We start from the raw sequence: 21,237 nt of genomic DNA, 5'->3' as shown, positions 1-21,237 counted from the left end.
CCTACTGTATGTCAATTCATGAACACATTTGCTTTGAAACTCTTTCAAAAAGGTTGGGCAGCAGACACACTTCCTGGCACAAAAGCAAAACACGGTAAAACAAACAGAATATTCACAACTGTGTGTCTGGAACACCCCTGATTGATTTCTCCCCCAAAGCAGGGTGAAAAAAAGACAGTGCAAGAGCAGGGTAGGTTAAAAGACAAAGTTAGAATCAGCCAGCTAGAAAGTAGTCAGAAAAAAGCTGCAAGAAAAGGGAAGGCATGGCCACAAAGCCTGAACTGAAGAAGGAACTGCAGCTTAGAAAGTGATAAATGTGAACCTATAAAATCAGGTGATTTTAGTGGACATCAAGGATATGAAAACCTTAAAATTTAAGTGGTTTCAGAATGCTTTAGGATAAGGCTTTATAGATGCAGAAGCTAAATCTACTGCTGTATGTGAAGTTTAATAGTTTCTTACCTGTTAAAACACAAAAGTTTTTAAAAGTTAAAAAATCAGAACGTTTTGTATTCTCTCAGACTTCTTGCCCATTACAGGGTATCCTGGCAACAGCAAAAAAATCTTTCAATCTACAGTACTAGCAGATTAGCAGGACTGAATTAGCATTGAATTAGATGAAGCAGATTTCTTCCTACAACGACAAAAAAAAAATTGTATAATTTAATATTGTTAATAGGTTCTATTCAATAGCTTGACAACTGCATAAATACTAAGGACTGTTTTGCAACAAATATAACACATGAACAGAGGAAAGAAACAACTTGCTAGGAAGAAAAGTGTCAGTTCAACAGAACATACACTGAAAATAAAATGAAAAGCAGCATGTCATCTGAAATACCTATTTACTTTTAAACCAATTTTAACATTTCCCTCCATTTTTGAGAGTCAAAGGAAGAAACTTTCTCTCACTGAAATGAAACTTTATCATCTGCAATTCACTGAAATCTAACACAATTCCAGACTTAAAAAAAACCTATTAGCAATTTCCCATAAAGTAACATCAGATCTGGAAGATCTGAAATTCCCATTACTAGAGCTTTCTGCAGCAGGTTTTTTCCTGCCTTCATAACTATTTCCTTATATTAATGTCATTTATGCACAAACCTGCACAGAAATAAACTAAGAAGCATTAAGAATGCCAGTTATGTTGGCACAAGACTATAAAGAATTCAGCTAGTTTCCATCTGAAAACAGGCCATCTTCAAAAAAAAACCAACACAGACCACGTCCAGGCTTCCAAAGTAACAACCTGAATTAAGACAGCATTCAGTCACCATTATGAAAATCTCACTTTTGATAGTTTAATATTACTTTGCTTTACACTGGAAGAATTAATGAGCCCTATTAGGTACCCTTAACAGGCTTCAGACTGACACTTACCTGTCCGTGCTCTGGTCAACACTACCCAGGCAAAAAAAAGTACCCTGCAAACTGATTTTTCTTCCCAATTAGCTGTCTGTAGTAGTTACAGAAAGAATTTCTAAAACAAAAATTCACCTCCCAGCACTTTGAGGTGCTTTTTGATTTTGCTTTTTAACACAGGTTTCAAGCAACACTGAAATACTTTGGTTTCTTCTGGGAACAGGGGTAATAGTGTTTATGGAAAATAAAGTACTAGCAACTAAGAAGGGTAGCAAAATTAGTGGCATGTTTATTAACTCATGTCAGTGACTACCCAGTATTTGGCATCTTCAGCTAAAAAACCCAAACTATTCACCTCAATAGCATTTCAAGTATTCTGCCAAAGAGAAGAATGATTTAATTTTACACCTTCCATGTTAAAGATAAGGAGCTGTGTGGCCAAAGTTGGCTTTTGATCTTTGCAGGTGATTCAACAGATGGCCTGTGTCACCCTAAAGGTCACAGATTCAAAGAATACCTTGGGTTGGAAAGTACCTTAAAATTATTTCCCAGGTTATTTTAGCAACCAACATACACTTGAACTGAAGCTCAGTGTAATACACTGACCATAATTCTCTTATAGGTCTCTTAAATGCATTTTTTCACCTGCAGACCTTCAGGTCTCCATGCCTGACAGACTTGCCAATACCCTGTGAGTCAAGTGATGAACTGGAGCAGAAAAAGTAAACAAATTTTCTGGACTCAGTTTACTTCACTGAAGTTTTCTAGATTATTGCTTCTGCATTTCAAAAGTGCACCTATGTTCCAAAACAGAGCTCCAAAAAGGGAGAGAACATCACTTCAGTTATGTGGAAACAAAGTAAGAAGCCTGCTTAGCTTAGTGCACTATCAGAAGAGTTTCACATTCTTAAGATCCACAGATTTCAATTGCTAGTGGCACTATCCAAATGAAAACCACTATTATTACTCCCCTTACAAGGACACCTTTGTTATTTCTCTCCTCTGCTTTCTGTTTGAAGACTTCAGTGTCTAAATACCCTTGGATTCTGAATTCAATGCAGTAGGATTACATAGTAAATTAGAGACACCAGTGTGATCAAAAATAGCAAGACACTTGGAGTGTGTGTATTATAGCATACCCTGTAAAGGGTGTGCCAGCAGAACCCTGCTCTGGTCCATGAGGACTTTTTCAGTCCACCTCAGAATCTACAGGAGTGTAGAGGTTGGTCTAAAGACTGACTTACACTTCCTGGTACATATGGTTTATTACCTCAGACTGTTCCTCTCTGCAGGACAGATTAGACACTGCATTATGAAAAAAGGGACAAACCCCCACCCCCAAAAACCCGCAGGAGTTCTTTCAAAAACAATTTTAAAAAAGAATCCCTTGACTGGATGAAGATCAAGTTTATTTAAATTTGACTTTCCTACATCCAGCTGGCTTACATTCAGCAATAGTTCAGCCAAGTTAATACAGCTCTGTCATGAAGAAGTATCCAATGATGGAAGGTTAAAACCTTAGACCTGAGGTAACACGCAAAGGCAGGATGGAGTTATTGGCATGTGTACAGATGGATTACATTCAAACACAGAACTATGAGAACTCATCACAACCAGGACCACACCCATGTTCATGTTTCACGTGATATATCCAGAAAATAAAATAAGGCACAACTACTCAGGGTAGGATCCATCTTCACAGGAAATGCAATAGCATGGAAAATTCTGTTTTAAGTAGTGCCTAACTTTATTCACACATTTTTAGATAAGAGAAGTTAACCACTATGTGACCAGTTGCCATGAAGATGACTAAACTAATTTTATTAATGCTGCATGAACTGGGCCATGTCTGTTTCTAAAACTGTTCCCATGCACCTCTATTGGCCCAAAGGCTGAAATGAAACAAGTGTCTCTATTAATAGGAACCAATGTAACATTTGTGCATCCTGGTAAAAAAGTGCAAGAACTGCAAGCTCCTGAATAGTGCTGCTCTGCATGCATTAACTTATATAACTTCATATATCTGAAATAAAGTTGTTACATAAGCTTGACAAAACCACTAGCAGAACACCAGCACCTCTTCGCAAATGTAAGGGCCTGGACTACAATTAATAAAGGGAAGCACAGGACACAGGATGGTTTAGCTCTATCACCTCTCTAGGCCAAAAAATGTCCAAGAACTTTTATCCAACACATGTGAAAAGCAGATGAAGCACAAAACAGCAGAATCTTTTCCCTTCTTCCACTGGCTTACTGACCCAGAAAGATCCCCCAGTGAAATTACAGGCCAGCCACACAAAAGTGTTTAATGTAACATCCCAGCAGAGCGCTGTGAAATTGTAACTGAAGACTCAGCACTGCTCCCTACCACACCTCTCCAGATGTCAGGTGAGAAAAATCAAAGTAATGTGCACTCCTCCTTACAACACTCATGTGTTACCACACAATCAGGAACATCTCTTCCCAAAAGCTTTTAAGTAACCCCTTGGACACACGGTTCTCAAAGAAACTTGAAATGAAAGTGTTGTCCACAACCATCAATTCGGTAGAGGTGAGAGCTGAAGGGCCAAGACAAAGGTGCATCTGAACTAGTCTCATCTATGAACTAATGAAGTTTATAGAAAAATCTTCATGACAACTAGGGCAATTTTTAAACACTACTAAGCATCTCACTTAGGTCAGAGCTTAAACTTTGAATGCTTTGGCTATCAGTTCCTAACACCTTGCTTAGAGGATACATTTCTATGCTGAAACGTCACCATCCACACTCAGAATGAGGATAAGGACTGAAATTCCTCATGGTGTCTCAAAGGAGGGCTTCAGGATACTAAAAGAGCTTATGCAAAGCAGCTTTGTTCTACCCCTTGCTGTGCAGTCACCCTCTGTTGGCTCCCCAACAGTGATGAAACCGCTGCCAAGACATTCCCAAATGAAAAACCCTACTCCAAAATTGGCCAGTGCAGGAATAAGAAGGGAGAAGAGTTTTTCTGCCATGTCCATGGGATGGAACAACTCAAAATGTCTACCAATCACCAGGGCCAGTGCAGCCAAGGAAGAGGGAACACACCACTAGGGACAGTGCAAACAGGATCTGACTCTTCCATCTTTGCCCTATATTATATCACCTCAAGTCTGCTCAGGATGACAGAGTAAAAGCTCTCCTGAATCCAATAAATAAGATGGGTGATGCTGAATTTGGACAATTCAGCATCAGTTCTACTGTTGTCTCAACCAGTTGATAATGTGCAAGTGTAAATGAGTCCTGAATTCCTGTACTGCTACTCTGGAAATGCAAAAACCCAGTAACACTGACTCACTGCTTTAACAGTAAACTTTTTTGTTTAAACATTTTAGAAACAACTACTGTAACTTAAGGACACAGCCTTAAGTTGAAAGGCATGAATTTTACCAGAGGTTTCTTTTATAAGCATGTGTTTTATTTTATTCACTGTATTAGTTCAAAGACAGCATGAGTTTGGATTTTTTTTTCAAGTTCATCCTCCTATTCCCCTTGTGGATTAGACCTTGAAAGTTGGACATAAATCTGATTTTGAGGCACATGAAAAATACATGGAGGTAAAAGAAAGCTACTTCAGCAACTTCTAACCAGGACGCCAGTGTTCTTTCTGTATCAACAGTGCATTCACATCTATTATTTGCTTTATTTTTTTCATGCAAAATCCCAGTCCTGTTAAAAAGAATACTTAAAGACCATTTGCAGTCCAGAAATGGAAGTCAGCAGCTTCTAGGAGCACATCAATGTTTTATCCCCTGAAGCTCCAGCCAGCTACAGCTGCTGCCACAACTGGAGTGAACTCTCACATGAAGACAGCAACTTCAAAATTAAATCCAAAGCAATTTGTAACTTCTTGCTTAATTCTTCACTTTCATTCAAGATTTCTGGGACCTGCTGTTCAGGTAACCTGCATTTTCATGGTAAGTTACATGAACTGCACTAGTTAAATGCTATGGGCAAGAGTAATTCCCTGGTTTTCCTCATACTAAGCTTTACAAAGCCATTAAAGTAAGTTTTGACAGCTGCAAGTTCACAAGTTCTTTCAATTAGGATATCAAGAAATGCTACCATATCCTGAAAAAACTGACAGAACTATTCAACCCACCCTAAATGCACACAGAAGCTAAATATTCCCTTAATGACAATATCATAAGCATGTTTTGCTTTTCAGAATGAGAGTTAGAATCCCTAACACTCTTCAAGTTCAAATCCAACATCGTGAACAGAAAAGCTGAAGATATTTCTTCTTTTAATCTTTAATTTAAGCACTTTTATTTTGATTTGCTCATGGGCAAAGACTACTAAATTGACTTGATTACCCAAAGAGCTTAAGCCCCACCTATACTTTTTTCTACAACAGCAGCATTTTCAAGTTTAACAGTACAATCCCTAGGATTGTAGAAAAGTTCTTCCCAGTAGAATTTTTCTAGTAGAAAGTTCTTCCAATGAAGAAACTTTTCTAGTAGAAAAGTTCTTCCAATGCCAAGCAAGAGAAATAAAACACAGAAGCAGCATCTAGATACACAGGGAGTGATGCTACTTTAGCATATTCACTTCTCTAGATTTTGGTATCTGCATTCACCAAAATGCTTTAGTGCCACCTGGAATCTCCCCAGCCTGGTGCCAATCTTACAGCTTTATTTGATCCTTTAACCAAACAAGAACCCTATTTCCTCACAGAACATACTCTATACATTCAGGGAAAGCAGCCTACACAAGACCTCTGCAGATATCCTGAGGATGAAGCTAAGTACTTAGAAAAGAAAAATATTCTAACACAAATGAAATGTCAATTAACTACTGGATGCTGAACAGTGAGATTAATTTATCACTCAAAGACTAAGACAGCTGAACAGTGACTCAATATCCTCCTTCTGTAATACAGAGTGCTACAAAGACAACTGTCCAGTAACTGTTGTCACTTAAACAACAAGCTTTAAAAAAGCATGACCAGCTTGACTTTTCTGAGACTCATCTTAGAAAACTAAGAAAATAATCCTTTGAATGGGAAGATTTCACCAGTTCTCACCTACATAAGTTTAATAAATTACCGTCATTTTTATTTAGGTACATGCAAAAATATGTTTCAGAAAAGAAAGTAGAAACTCACCAAAGCCATGAAACTTCAGTGCAAAAAGCCTTCCCAGTGAAGCCTGAAGTGGCTATCAAGCTAATGCCATCTTTCTTTCCCATTTCCCACTCCCACAGACAATTTATATTTTGGAGATTCCAGAAGCTGAGTTTTGCCACACTGTCCTTTTACAAATCACACACACAGAGCAATCACACATTTTTTAGGCACAGGTGCCTCTGGTGTCTCAAGTGAACAGAACCAATGCCTTCCCCATGGAACTCTTCTATTTTGTTGGACAACAGTACAAAAATTAAGACTGCCTAACAGAGTAAGACACCTTCTTCCAAGTACAACACTCACCCTAATTTAATGAAAAAAAAGCTCAATTTCCATTAAAAAAAGATCCAAACCTACTATTTTCTCTGTGATTTTCAAAATAATATTTTTTAAATTCCATTTCAATGCTTCTTGAATTAAGACTCAAACACATGAGAGGAGCAGATCTGGGTGCCTTTCAGAATTCTACTGCAGTTGCAGGTGGCAACTATGGGGCAAGTCTGTCTCAAAGATTTAGCAGCAGTTGTTAATAATACTGTTTCCAAAGGGTGACTACTCTACATTTTTACACTGAAGTGACCATCAGCTGAGCAGTGCCATAAGGGCACTAGTATGTACTTGCAAACAGAGTTTAAAAAAGCCATTCAAGCAATATGTCACAGTTAAGGGACACAGCGTCCTTCTGAAATGACCCTTCCTTCAACTGGCTGTTTTCTCTTTCATTTTCTTTGTCCCTTTCAAGAGAGGGCCAACACACAGTAACTCACCACGGTATTTGCAGCATCCATTCCTTCCTACAAGTTCTTTCTCTTAACTACCAATCTATCTGCCAACAGTTTTCTCCTGCTGCAACAAGTGCCTCGACTCTCACCAAGTGTTACTTTACTAAGAATTACTGAACACACACTGTTAAAACTAATCCCAAAGCAAGACTGAAAACAGCACTGATAGGTTATAGTTACACAAAACTACAGTGATACTTCTCTGCCCTACGCCTACTCAAGGGATTTAAAGCATAAAGTTTCAAAGAAACCAAGCTATTTAAAATGCAAGCTCGGAATTTAAAATGGTATTTATTACAGCATTACATGATAAAGCCCTTAAGAAAAATACCCTGCTGAGAGACAGACTTAGAAATAATTTACTTAAGACCCGAATTTAAGTCTTCTATTCTTTTCAGTAACATTTAGGGTTCCACACCAACTTTTGTCAAGACAGTCTTATTACCATTCCAAAAAGTGGCAATGCCAAGTGGCACAGAAATTAACTTACTCTGAAATGCCTTGAAGTCTATAACAAGACCTCTTAGGTGGTTTCACTCAATGTTCACTACCTACAATATTTTTTTTTTAATTACACATTTGGATAACCTATAAAGCCTTCTTCTAATGAGGATGAGATCAGCACCACATTACAAATTTTTATTGTCTCTGTAAATAATTCATTCCTGGCTGCATGGGGCTACAACTTCAATAAGGGAGGTAAAAAACCCCAACCCCACTGTATTCTAACCTCCAGCCTTACAGCTAGGAATACAAGTTAAACTTCATAATTCCCAAATCCAGAAGAGGGGAAGACTGGACCAGTGCATTTCAAAGAACAAAAATCTTGTACAAATATTACCATCATTGCTTTCTGTTATGCCCTAAAAGGCATCCAGTTTCCCATAGTGAAAAACATCTGCAGGTGTTTCCTATTAAAAAAAAAAATATATATAAATAAGTAAATACATAAATCCCATGGGTTTTTCAGACTTTGAATCTTTTTTCCACAGACACTCTCATACATAAAAGATTCTGAATTATTCTTGTCTGCCTTCAATATCCTATCTCTCCAATTCCAATCTGGGAAACTAAATTCCCTAGTCAGTAACCAAGGCATTAGGGATTAATTTATAGTTATAACTTGCATTTTTGCAAATTATAAATTTGCATTTTTGAAGCAGAGCATCAAAGCCAAGTGTAGCTGGTACTCAGTTCAGCTATGCTAAAGTTCTTTGGTTTTTGTTCTCAAAATAAGTTATATTTAAGTACAGCAGGAGGGCATACAGGATGAGGCAGACACAGTATGTGTAAGTATGTGCCAATCTATGACTGAAGTCATATTAAGACAACTGCACCTGGCACAACTACTGAGTAACTAAAGTAATCAAGCATTAATGGGTTGAGAAGTTCAGTCTTCAATCACTTATTATTTGTATCAGAAAAATGTATAAACTTTTATATTGTGCCTCTAGAAGAGAGCATTAGCCCTTAGAGCACATGCAAGCAGTCTGAAAAGACACATTTAGTTTTTTATGTTGGTCATTAAGAAATGCAGATCTCTCATTAATGTTACCTTTACCATCTCTTTTATCAAACAGATTTCACTAAACAGAGTTCAGTGAACAATTTTCTGCTATTTGGATTTGGATTAAAGCTGTAACAAAGAGCCCACCATCAAGAACACACAGAGAAGGATCCTTTGATGGATGTTTGCTTGTCACAGCCAACAGGAAGAACTGATACTGCACAGCCAGCTCACTGTACCTTCCACAGCTGTCCCTCACAGACAGGAAAAGACTCCTACATGTCATCACCCCTCAGAGCTGCACGAGCAGTGACCAACTCCTCCTTTGTAGGAGCCAGAAAGAACAGAGACAGACAAGCATGGCCGATGGGAACAAACACCCTGAGCTGCTGCAACTCCTAGGGGCACTTCCATCTAGACCAACACTGACATGGACCTTAAATTCCTGGTAGGAACCCCCTTACGAAAACAGTGCGTCTGTTCCTGCCACCACCACAGCTTTGTTTTAGCTGTCTCTAAACTTTCCATCCTTCTCCAAGAAGTTTGGTGACAAGAGCTGAAGTTGTCAAATGTAACCTACTACTTATTATTTTCTACAAGACTTAGCTTTCAGTTACATGGACATCCAGCAAGTCTGTCAAGACAGTAGCAGAAGAAATAACCTGAACTCAAATTCTGCAGTTCAAAGCAGACTTTACTCTAAACTGTAAACTTTAGAGTTTACAGCTGAACTCTTAAGATTGGTAACTAGTCTGAGCAGTAGGTACATGGTAAGCAAGAACAGAATATGGAGAGCTCTACCTCTGCAAATCACAGAAAGAATGAGTTTTGTCACCAATACCTAACCTATGATTTTGCCTTATGAAACTTAAGAGTAATTGGGAAAAAAACCCCAAAAAACAAAAAAACACATACAAAAAAAAGAAACCCACACACACAAAACCCCTTTTTCCCCCCACTAAACTATACTAAGAATATTGGAAACACAAGACTTGGTTTCCACTACACTTATAAAAAAAGCAAATAGCATTTTATTTTCACCATTTCTGTAAGAATCACTAGCTGTATAAGCACTCTGCTACAAAGATGCAGAAATCCACCCTGTGGAGGCAGTGCCTTACACTCCTTTCACAATGCAAACAGAACTCAAATAATATCAACTTGTAGCAAGACAAGCCTTGAGAGGATCTGCTACTCCCTTGTTTTCTGCTCCAACAAAGGCTCAAACAATGCAATGGAAAATGCAATCACACCTGCACTAGCACTGCCTACAGCCACTGCATAAAGCACTACTTGAAGCTTTTAATCTATCAATTAGGTTACTCCCACAAGAGAGAAATATGCACTACAACTGAGGATTAGTCTTGGGCTTTGCCCCTCTAAAGGAGCATCTTGTACTTTTACTGAATAGTTTAGGAAATAATGGGATTCCCTTCAAAAACCCACAGCAGAAGTTAAATTTGTACAACAAAATCTTATTTTATATACTGGTATGCGGTTAGAAATCCTGTCAATGGTCACTCAAGAAGGAAACTCTCCCACTGTGTAACAGGGGTGGGAAGCCTGTGATTCACTTCTGTAATAATCAGAATGCTCTGAGTACTGAAATAGCTATTCTAGAACATATTTAACTCAGAAACTACTTTTTACTAAAAAATTTTAAGTTTTCAGCCTCCATCCCCACTGTGCTTTATTACCAAACTGGAAATCATATGGCCATCTCTTAAGCCTCACCTAGGACAGGCCTGGGCATCCTAAAAGGGCTTTAGAGATTTCTCCACATTAAAAAGCATCTTTCGGCACAGGTGACAAGAGTAGGCCTATAGTGCTCCTGTGCTCATTTTCAAGAAGGGCCAGTGGACACAGGGAAGAGACCACCAGGCCACGTACTCCACCTCCTCACAGATACAACTTAAACTGCATAAATGTTTGGAGCCATCTCTAGCAAAATGAAATCAGATAAAATTTTAAGAATCTTTCAAGGAAACTAACCCATCCTCAAATCTCACCACTGGGCAATTTCTGCTTGTGCACACATACATTTTTTTATTCTCCTTTTTTACTCTCCTTCCCTTCATTAATCAAATCCCCACTTTGCATTTCCCAGGCACTCTTCTCTGTCATTGTGCCTCCAGGCCTACCAACATCAATCTCCCCTCCAGAGGAGTGTTACAGCTTCACTGGTCCATGGGGTTGTATGCTAAGGTGCTTTTGCTACTCTTTTCCACAGCTGGCATGCAACAGATCCCACAGATTTTGACACTGAGCATTTCAAGTTTAGGAGGAAAAGATACATCCATTTAATAGAATTAAGGGATGACTGTATGAACAGGAAGAAGAAAAAAAAAGTCAAAGGGTGAGGCAGGAACTTTTTCACCTATTCCAAATCACAGATACCATTTCAAACGTGCTTCTTGGCATGCTATGTAAGCTATTGAATAATATCAAGGGTCACAAAAAGTCTTGTACTTCACACCAACAAAATTTTTGCCAATATTATGTGAAGAGCTATTCCGTAAACAGGCAAGCTTAAACCACATGTCCTCCCAATCTTTTCAAGTCAGTCTATTCCACTTCCTGAGAAGTGTCCCAAACTAGCTATAAAGCTACATATAATATCCAAGAGTAGAAAAATATTTTACTTCAGTTGCTTAGTAGCATATGGTTTCTAAAACAGATGCTGGCACCCTGACACGCTACAGAAACAATTAAACAATTAAACATGCTATGCAGAGCTTTCAGCATGATGTTCATGTTCTCTGTGCATCTTCTCCTTGATCTTTCAGACTTGCTTCCCACTCCAAAAAATACCAGGATCACTAGTTTCTCAAGTTCTTTGCTCTCTTCCTCCAACTTACCAAAATAACAAGACACAAGCAACATATTGTCTCTCATTTACTCATACTTGTTTGATTATTGTGAAAAGTTTTGCCAAAAACAACGGCTCTACATCTTGCTCTTAGGACAACCCCACCAGACATGTGGTCTTCTAGAACCTGGGTGTGAGATGCTGAGCTAACACAGCATTGCTACACCTGGCATGTGACACAGGGCAGTGCACAGCAAGCTCAGGGAGCACAGGTGAAGGTGCTACCACAGAAGTCCAATCTAGAGGGCACCCAGTGTGCTGAAGCCATCCTAGCTTACCACAGAAAGAGATCCCTGTGCTCATACCAGCACCTTTCTGGCCAAGCACAAAAACCATGGTTTTCCACAGGCCATAAATTAACTCAGTTACCCAAGAAAACTGAACACAAAAGTCTCCCACCTACAAAGATGTTGTGTACTGAAGCACTCTCTTTGCAACCATACTGCAATAAATCGTTTTTTAGCTTCCATCTTTAACTGTGGAGTTAAGTACACACTTCAAGGCTTTTTAAGCACTCGGACAAAACAGGACATTGATGGACAGAAAGGAGAGGGGACCAGACACTTCTTCAACACATTTCTCCTTCTGACTGTCCCAACCTCCTGACTGGCTGGTTTTGAGCCAGCTCTTTAGCATTTCACAGTACATGCATGTCAAGCTTAAGCTGAGTAAATAAGCAAAGATGTTGAGCCATAACAGAGTTCACTCTCTAAACATCTGTCAATACTAAAGCTACATTGACAAATTTCTGCTCCAATACTGCTAAATTCAGGTTCCATCTACTAATTCACTTGAATTCCACTCTTGGAATACCATCTGAATCTCTGAGTGGTACACAGGCCATAGCATCACCTCCCTTAAGTGCAAGACAGAAGCGTTCCAAAGGGGAAAGTCACTTTTACTCACTTCAGCAACTCAGCAGAAGTGAGCAGTTTGCAGGCAGTATTGTGAAGAGACACATGAACTACTCAATATCTTTAATTCCATGAGGGAATAGCAGCTACTTGAATTGTATTTTTGAAAAACCCAAAGCTGTGATGCTTACAGCAGTTTACATACAAATGTAACTGGCTTGTAAAGAAGCTGTAATGCACTACCCTACTTAAAGTTATTCCTGTTAAACAGGTTGCTTTTCTGGAATTTCTAAACTACACCTTTCACTCCACTCAATGTTTTCCTTGTCACTGTAAACAGACCTCATCAACAGTCCTTCTGGCCAAAACAGTATTTCCAAGTAGTTTCAGAAAATAAATCCCTTTAGTAACTCCAGACAGTGCAGGATTCAATGCCTATACATTCTGCTTTTCAAACAGAAAGCAAATAAGAAGAATCTCTAACGTTCAAATAATATCATAGATGGACAAAAGAAGTAATTTAAGTGAACCTAAAAACGTACTTCAAAATACAAACTGTCAAGAAAAACATGTAAACTGGTTATCACTTTTGCATGGTGTCTCATTAACAACTCACAAATTGAAAGGTAATTCTGCAGTGTTATTTTCTACTTTTATAATAAACTCTTGCAAGCTTCAGTTAATCCATGTCTTGCTACGATAAACATAAACAACACAGAGCTATGTAACCGGAGTCTTATCTGAATGTCTTGCACTGGAAATAGACCTTTCAGTTCAAATAACTTCAGCAATCTTTCTGGAACACTGAAACAGAGACACTTCCCATCTTTCAGCATCCCAGAATAAAGCCACACAGGTATTTGTGCAATCCAAAAACACACTGCGCTGTTAAGAGTACACTTAGACTCATTCCACTGAAGGACGTTCAAAACCTAAGTAATAGCACCACCAGTAAGTAACATAATCTTTCATTTTTAAGTTGTCAACATCTCAAAGGATTCCTTTCAAAAGCTATCCACCTACTCCTAAGTTCTCTCCACTCAGAACACTTTTTTAAAATAGCAACACACCCATTCAAAGTATCCCACTGTTCTGACTTAAACAACATTTATGCTGACAGAAATGATCTTTACCCTCAATTGCACTTATGTCATACAAGATAGTCTCGTATGACGCTAAGTAGACTAAAACACTTAATTCCCTCTTACACTTTGGAAAGTTCTTAGCAACCAACAAAAACCAAAACCAGAAAAACTGGCAGGTTCTGAGCGAGATTTTGCCAAACGCATTTACCAGCAGTTAAAGCTCACCCAAACACTGCTACGCTCCCAAAGCATTACAGTTCCGAGAAGCCGCCTTGCCGAGCAGCCCCAGCGAGAGCCCCGCGCGGCTGCCCGGGCCACAAGAGGGGCAGGCGCGGAGGGCTCCGCCGCACGGCCCGGCCTCCCCGCCCGCCCCGGCCCCGCCCGCCCCGGGCCCCGCGCTGCGGCTGCGGGAGGCCGCGCACCGCCGGCCCCGGCCCGGAGCCGCCCGAGCAGCGCCCGGAGCCCCCGCACGGCCGGGAGCGGCCGCCAGGCCCGCGCCGCCGCGGAGGAGCCGCCGCCGGAGCGCTGCTCTCGTGGAAGCGGCGGGGCGGAGATCACGGCGCCGTCCGGGCCGTACCTCGGCAGCGCGTCCCCCGCCACAGGCCCCGGGTGCCTCCGCTCAGGCGGGAAAACCTCCGCTCGCCACCATCACCGACGCTTCAAGATGGCGGACATGGCGGCTCCGGCGAGCCCTCCTCTGCCTCCGCCCACCTGCCAATCACCTCGTCCCGGCACCGCCCTTCTCCCCGGATCGCCCCTTCCTATTGGGCGCTGTGCAGAGCTCGGCCTCTCATTGGTCGTCTGGCCAATGTCAGTCACCCGGCTGCGCGACTGCGACAGGGTGGGACGCGGACGGCGGCGGTCTATCGGCTTCCGGTTGGCCAATCAGCGTATGGGGCGGGTGCACCTCGATTCCCACCTTCCCAGCCTAGCAACAAGGCAACGTCACGCTGACGGGCGTCTCCCTCGGCCAATAGAGAAAGCCGATTCCTTTTAAAAATAAACCCCTTCTGTCCAATCCGGAGCTGATGTGCTCGGAGGCCGCGGCGGGGTGGGGCGGGAGCCAGCGGCGGCGTCCGTCCCGCAGCTTCACCCGCCGCGCCTCGCCATTGGCCAGCGCGCGGGGCCACGCCCCCGGGGCGCGCGCGGGCGCCAAACTGCCTGACAACAGGGCGGCGGCGCGCGAGGGGCCGCGGGGGGGCCGGGGCCTCCCTCGGCGTCGAAGCGCCCGCCTGGGTGCGCGGGCCGGCGGTGCCCGCCTGGTGCAGCGGCGGGACTCGCCTGTTCCTGCAGGTGCCCGTGCCCGTCAGGCCTCCAACGCCGCCTAAGATGCGGCAGAGTGTGTTTTAGAAAACCATAGGATCGTTAAGGTTAGAAGTGACCTACTTTAAGGTAGTCAAGGCGTCAACCAGCAACACCGCCTTGCTCATCACTAAACCAAGTCCCCAAATTCCACCTGCCTTTTGAATACTTTAAGGGATGTTGATTGCACCGCTTCTTGGGAAGCCTGTTCTTAATTCATGACAATTTCTAAAGTGAAGACATTTTTCCTCGTGTCCAATCTAAACCTCCTCTGGTGCAACTTCAGGCTATTCCCTTCTATCCTGCTTGCTGGCTGGGAGAAGAGGCCAAGCCCCACCTGGCTCCAGCCTCCTCCCAGGCAGTTGTAGAGAGTGCTAAGGTCACCCCTGAGCCTCCTTTTCCCCAGGCTGAAGAGCCCCAGCTCCCTCAGCTGCTCACAGGACTTGTGCTCCAGACCCTTCTCCACTGCCCTTCTGTGCATTCACTCCAGCACCTCAATGTCCTTCCTGCAGTGAGGGGCCCAGAAATGGACACAGCACTCAAGGTGTGGCCTCACCAGTGGCCAGTACAGGGGGACAATCACTGCCCTGGTCCTGTGGCCACACAATTCCTGATGCAGCCCAAAGCACTCCGGAATGAACGTGTGTGAGATCCAGGGCGGGTGCTGTGCCTCAGCCTTGGCAACGCTCTCTGTCTGCCACCTGTGGCTGCTGCTCTGCAGCCCTGCTCGGCTGGGCACGGTGGGCAAGGGCCCCTGCTGGAAAGCTCAGGTGGCACACCCCCAAACAGGCACCTTGTGCCCCACAAGCGGCACAGGATACCCACCTTGCCTCTGCTGGAAAGCTCAGGTGGCACACCCCCAAACAGGCACCTTGTACTCCACAACACCCACGGTGCATGTTGAGCACCCTGTGTCTTAAAGGCATGAACAATTTTGGCTGTCCAGGATGCTTTTGGCCTTCCCTCACAAAGCTCCCCGAATCACCTCTGCCCAAAAAGGTAGTGACCCCTCTGGCTCGAGCCCCTTGGCCCCTCAGGGCAGCCTCCTGGTTTCAGAATGTCACTGCCAGGATGACATCCGTGTCCCTGTTGGACACCACCCAGCTGAGGCCAGCAGCACATCGCCTGTGGGCGGCAGGTTACCATCAGGTACCTGCCTTGCCTGCTGTCCACAGGTTTTGTCTGGTTTTGGTGGGCTTTTACTTGGTTTCGATGGGGTTTTGTCAGGTTTCAATGTGGTTTTGACTGGTTTCTTGTTAAGAGGGCATGGGCTACTTAAGGCAAGGACTCACTATTTTATTTAGTTACATTGGAGAAAGAAACAACAGAACTGAAATGATAGTTTAGCATTAGGGTAGTTCTTAAAGGCCTCTCATGTAGAGGACATGAAAACTGAAGGGTAGCACTGTGTTGATTTCATGTAGCAAAGGGAGAGGAAACAATATATTTTTTTAAATCAGCAGTCTAGGATAAAGCAACTCCACTGTGAATAATGCATCTTCACATCTCTCACATGCTCATCTGACAAAGTTAAGCTCAGTACAGCTGTCCATCCTACTGGAAAACAATCAGCAGGTCTGCTCCCATTAAGACAAAGCTTGTGATATTACAAAAAGACAAATATTGAGGGTGTGCTGCAGAAAGCAGCACCTTTTTCAGTGAGCCAAGCTAGAAATGGGCTCAAACCTTGGTCTACAAGAATAAGGTGCTAATGGGAGCGTCTCTACATAAAACATCTTGGGGTTTGGACAAAGGGACAGTGTAATAGCAGTGTAAACGATTTACAGCCTTTACTTACCTTTCTGTGTGTGTCCTTGTCAGATGAGAGGGACTCCATATCTTCACAATTCTGTTCAAGATTTCAGAACAGCATATAGGCTTCTTGGGGTTTCTCTAAATACAGAAAGATAGGTTAAGACACTTGCTTCTAAGGAAGAGGTAGCTACCGGATTTACAATAGCTGCAAACAGGCTAATGTGGCCGGGCCTTTGTGCTTTGTCCAGGAAACTCTTGCCAGCTGCTCAGGTGCTTGGTTTCATAATGCTTAATGCATAAAAAGCTGGCCACAATGTCAGCTTTCTTTGTGTTTCTGTGTCTTTCCTACCAGTTGACCAAGCTTTAGCTCCTGTCCTCTCTGCGGGCTTTACTGCTTCTCCCAAAGACTGAGTTGCAGCATGCCTTTATCCTACTAAGGGCTGTGCTTGTGCTCGCCCCCCTTCAGTATATCAGTATATTACTGCTCAGTAAAACATCCCTGTTTTACACAACCCCTGTGAACAGAAGCCCTCCCCAAGCTGTGAGCCTGGTGGGTTGTTTCTGTTAATAGGATATTGTTGGCTGCCAGCACAGACACATGATCGTCTCATTCTGCCTGAATAAGTCAGTGGAGCTGCAGCAGTTATGGATACATGTGATCTCAATGTGTCACAGACACATGGTAAAAACAGCAGCATGAAATGAATTTGCTGATATCCACTGCACAGAGTTACACAGTTAGGTCTCTGAGTGTACAGCCTGGGTTTTGCTTTCTTTTTCATGCAAGCACATTTATTTAGTAAAGTGTACAAAAAAAAAGAAAAAAGGAAAAAGGATTATCCTCAAAACAATCGACATGAAATAGGACATTGTTTGTTTATTCATCATTTCAACTGATGGTCAGTCCAGAAAGCTCTCTAGACTGTATTTGTTCCACATTTATTTTGGCTGTCTTCTTTTTGTTTTCTTTCCTTTCACTGTGTCTGTTTTTTTTGTGGGGTGGTTTTGTTTATGTCATGCCACTTGGATGTTCCAGCAGAGAGTACCACCACTACATACAATAAATGGAGATTTCACAATATAAAGTGTGTAGAGGCAGTTCTACTTGTGCTGTCAATGACAGTGTGTAGGAAAGACGCTGGAAATTGTGAGTAGAGATTTAACAGGAAAGAATGGGTCTAAACAATGGATGGATGAGTGTACCATGTTAAATATCATCCTCAGGAAGAGCAGGGTTGTTAAAGGGATAATAAGATTATAAAATATATATATCCACACATATGTATAATATAACAAGCACCAAATTGGTATCTGGAGAGGGGATTAATAGCTTGGTGTAGAACAGCTGCAACAGTAAAATAGTTAGGGACCTAGTATAGTTCCTGTAAATATTAAGCATGTTCTCACAGATAACTAAGTGTTAAACTGTGCTGCTGTGGACACATCCTATATTTTGAGCAAACATGCCCTGGCAAATAGGGACGCATCTCAACTCAGAAGAAACAGGATAGTATTTGCACTGGCACATATCTGATTTTCAAGGGTCCTATCACCACCATCACAATTCCAGAAAAGTTTGGGACTTCATAGGCCCTGTTTTTATCTTAGAGATTTCCTATCAATATATTTCTAAATCTTGATTTTGTGTAATTATTTTTTAAAACTGCAACTGTCCAGGTGGAACTGCCATTACCCATTAAGTTGCTAATGCCAGGGCACTAGTACCTCAAAGCAGAAACACTTAATGTCTACAAAGAGAATCTCAAAACACTACTGAACAGCTGGGGGACGTGGGGAGGTAATGAGGCTTGCCCAACATCACACAGTAAGCTGAACCAGAGGCAAAAGAGTGAAAGCCCAGTCCTTTATCCCTGGGAGTTATGTACAAATCTGAAGATCTCCGCACCATTCCTGTGCCTGTGATTACAGGCAAATCACAAACAAAAACCTAGCCTGCTTCAGGTGACTGTAGTATTTTATTGCTGGCAGGGGAACTCTAACTTTTAGGCAATGGACCTGAAGCTTGATGGTGTTTTACTAAATCACTAGGCTAGGGTTTCAAGTGTCAGTATCCTGGTGATGGCTGCTGCCTGTGGCACTTTGAGAGACAGTGCTTCTGATTAATTCCTCTACTCCCTTGAGGAAGCCACTTCCTCAGCATAAAGTGATAGGCAAATAAAAAAATTACAAATAATCAGCCTTCTCAGTCACTGTCACTCCATCAAAGGATGCTGAGCATGTTTCCTCAGTGTGCAGCTCTAACCCTCAGCCATAGCTGTGCTCCCTCCAGGAGCTGGTGGGCTCTGGTGGGCTCCCTGCTGGTGCCAGGGAAAGCCTTTCTTAGGGCTTGCTGTGACTCAGCAGCTCTGCCACACCTTGGAGAACAAACTTGTTTTCCCAAGAGTGGCACAGCTTGCCAAGCCAGCTTGTCCTGTGGCTCTGCAATTGCTGGATGTGACAGCAGAGGAGGGCAGGCAGGACTGAAGCCTTTCAGCAGCATTTCACCATTAGCTGCTAATGCTCTTACCATAATGTCAGACCATGAGCATGTGAGGCTTGTTTCTGCTTCAGCTCTGCCAAGACAACCATAGTCCTGTTCCTACCAACACATCGTCTTTCCTTTGTGCCCCCAGGGCAGCTGAGGGACCCTATGAGGGGTTGTTTGTTTCCAGTTTACCCAGCTTGCAGACTTGGGTTTCCCACACGCACAGGGAAGCACCAGTGCCTGCAAGGCAATGGGAACACCTGCACACAGGTCTGGAGCTGAACCTCCCCAGTGGTGATATCTGGCTGTTCAGTCAGCTCAGGCATAAAATGAAGTCATAGCTTAACCTCTTTTAATCTGGTTGAGGTTCACTTTTCTGAGCACTGACACGTTACATGTAGGAAACAGACACAGAAAAAGAGGGACAATTGCATGCCTTGCACAAGAGTCCCATCTCTGTTAACACTGAAAGAATATTTGTAGAATAAGGTCAGCCAAGCCAGAAACTCCTCTGGTTTAAACATAGCCCTTATAAAATCCATTGTTCATCTTATAGTTCAGGAGAGAATAAAGCCTATTAAAGAATTTTAATGATTTTATGTTTAGCTCAACATCTTATTAAAATTGCGAAAATTAAGTAGCTTTAAGAGAGAAGGGGAATTTCTGAACAATAACTTCATGGTTATGCTCCTGAGGGTCAACATGGATGTTTGGCTGCACCAGACTCACAAGCTGATCCATTTAGTTGAAACAAAATGTTCAAGTTCAGTTTTCTAATCTCATTTCAAGCATTGATCCTATTAGCATTTCTAAGGCAAAGCTGCTGGGGAGTAGGGTTGGATCTCCACACCATGCCTGTGGCCCTGCTGGAAAGAACACAGGCATGGAGGGAGGTTTTGGCACCAACCCATTTTGTTTTCACTTGAGAGCTTTGGCCAGCCCCCTTCCATCTCCATGGGAGACCGTATATCAGTGTTGTCATCCTTTTCTCCCACCTGCCCAGCACTATCAATCAATGGCATATCACCTGGCAGCAAGAAGCAGATACAACCTGTTAACTTCGCTGACCTGCCAGCAAAGTGCACAGTGTGGGCCCAGCATGCAGGAATGGCAGCCTGCTGTGTGGCTGCACAGGAAAGCTGTCCTGACTAACCAACCCCATCCCTCTTGGGATGGATCCTCTCTTTTTCTAGGAGGATGCTGAAGGTTGGCAAGATGTGCCAGCAGTATGGGCAAAGCACCCATTTCTTCCCATCCATTCTCTTAAAGAGCAGAGGAAACAGTGATTGGTGAGGGCATGGTCAAAAGGCAATTTTACATAATTTGTTGGAAACTTCATAAACCTTATTACATGGGAAAATGGGTGAAGAAGTGGAAGCCTAATGATCCTAAACATTAGGTCCTGGTGCTACCACTGTCCCCACATATATGCAAGGTGCTTTCCCTTGAGCCTTTTGGTTATTTTGTCCAGATAAAAGGGTTGGAGGTTATCTCCCATCCAAACATAACACTTAGGAATCATGGGGAACAGGGGAAGACCTGGGTACATCAGTTATTAACATCAGAGCCAAACTATGCTCTGATGCCCTAGTAATAAAACAGAGTGTGTACTGTAAGCAGAAGAAATAATGTGTAGTTTCCAACAAGCATCTGAGGCTGAAAGCCAAGTCTAGGCATAAAGGTGAGCAGAATTTAATTTAATATCCATTAAACAACATACACGTGCAGCACCCAGTGCAGGTGCAGAGAAATTGTCTTGGATGACTGGTGTACAGCACTGCTCATCCTTCTCTGCTCCTAACTGACCTGGCAGGGGCCTGGCAGCACCTTCCCACCCCAGGAGAGTTTGTAATCTGGTACATTTGGGAGGTGCAGGTTGAAATTGCCATGCCAAAGGGAGCTATATCACAGTCTCATTAAGACTGTTGTATAAAAGGAGCACCCATCTCCATTTCTTTTCTCTCTGGCTGTGCTTCAAAAGAAAACATACCTAAGGACTCTTAAGCTGTAAAGAGTCCAGTATGCTGCAAGTAGGGCTAGGATTTGGGATGCTGACCATCCTGTCCAAACTGAACTCCTGGGGACT

At 42.6% G+C, this 21,237-nt stretch overlaps 1 protein-coding gene across 6 annotated transcripts in view; it reads right to left on the bottom strand.

Annotated features, from left to right (window-relative positions):
• The window catches only part of PPP6R3 (protein phosphatase 6 regulatory subunit 3), a 52,389-nt gene extending 38,101 nt beyond the window's left edge, over positions 1–14,288 (bottom strand). For 5 of the 6 annotated variants that reach the window (XR_008483022.1, XM_054276354.1, XM_054276356.1 and 2 more), the window contains exon 1: positions 14,187–14,288. The gene's annotated coding sequence lies outside the window, so the exon portion shown is untranslated. Of the gene's footprint in view, positions 1–462; positions 564–14,186 lie in introns of those variants that run through there. The other variant, XM_054276355.1, reaches the window with a different exon arrangement.
• Between the last annotated feature and the right edge of the window lie 6,949 nt (positions 14,289–21,237).

Source organism: Melozone crissalis, unplaced genomic scaffold (genome assembly GCF_028551555.1).
Source record: "Melozone crissalis strain CALT ecotype California unplaced genomic scaffold, PUWL_Pcris_2 ptg000018l_1, whole genome shotgun sequence".
NCBI lineage: Eukaryota > Metazoa > Chordata > Aves > Passeriformes > Passerellidae > Melozone > Melozone crissalis.
Note: the sequence above shows the minus strand (reverse complement) of the source record. Positions and strands in the feature narration are given on the sequence as shown.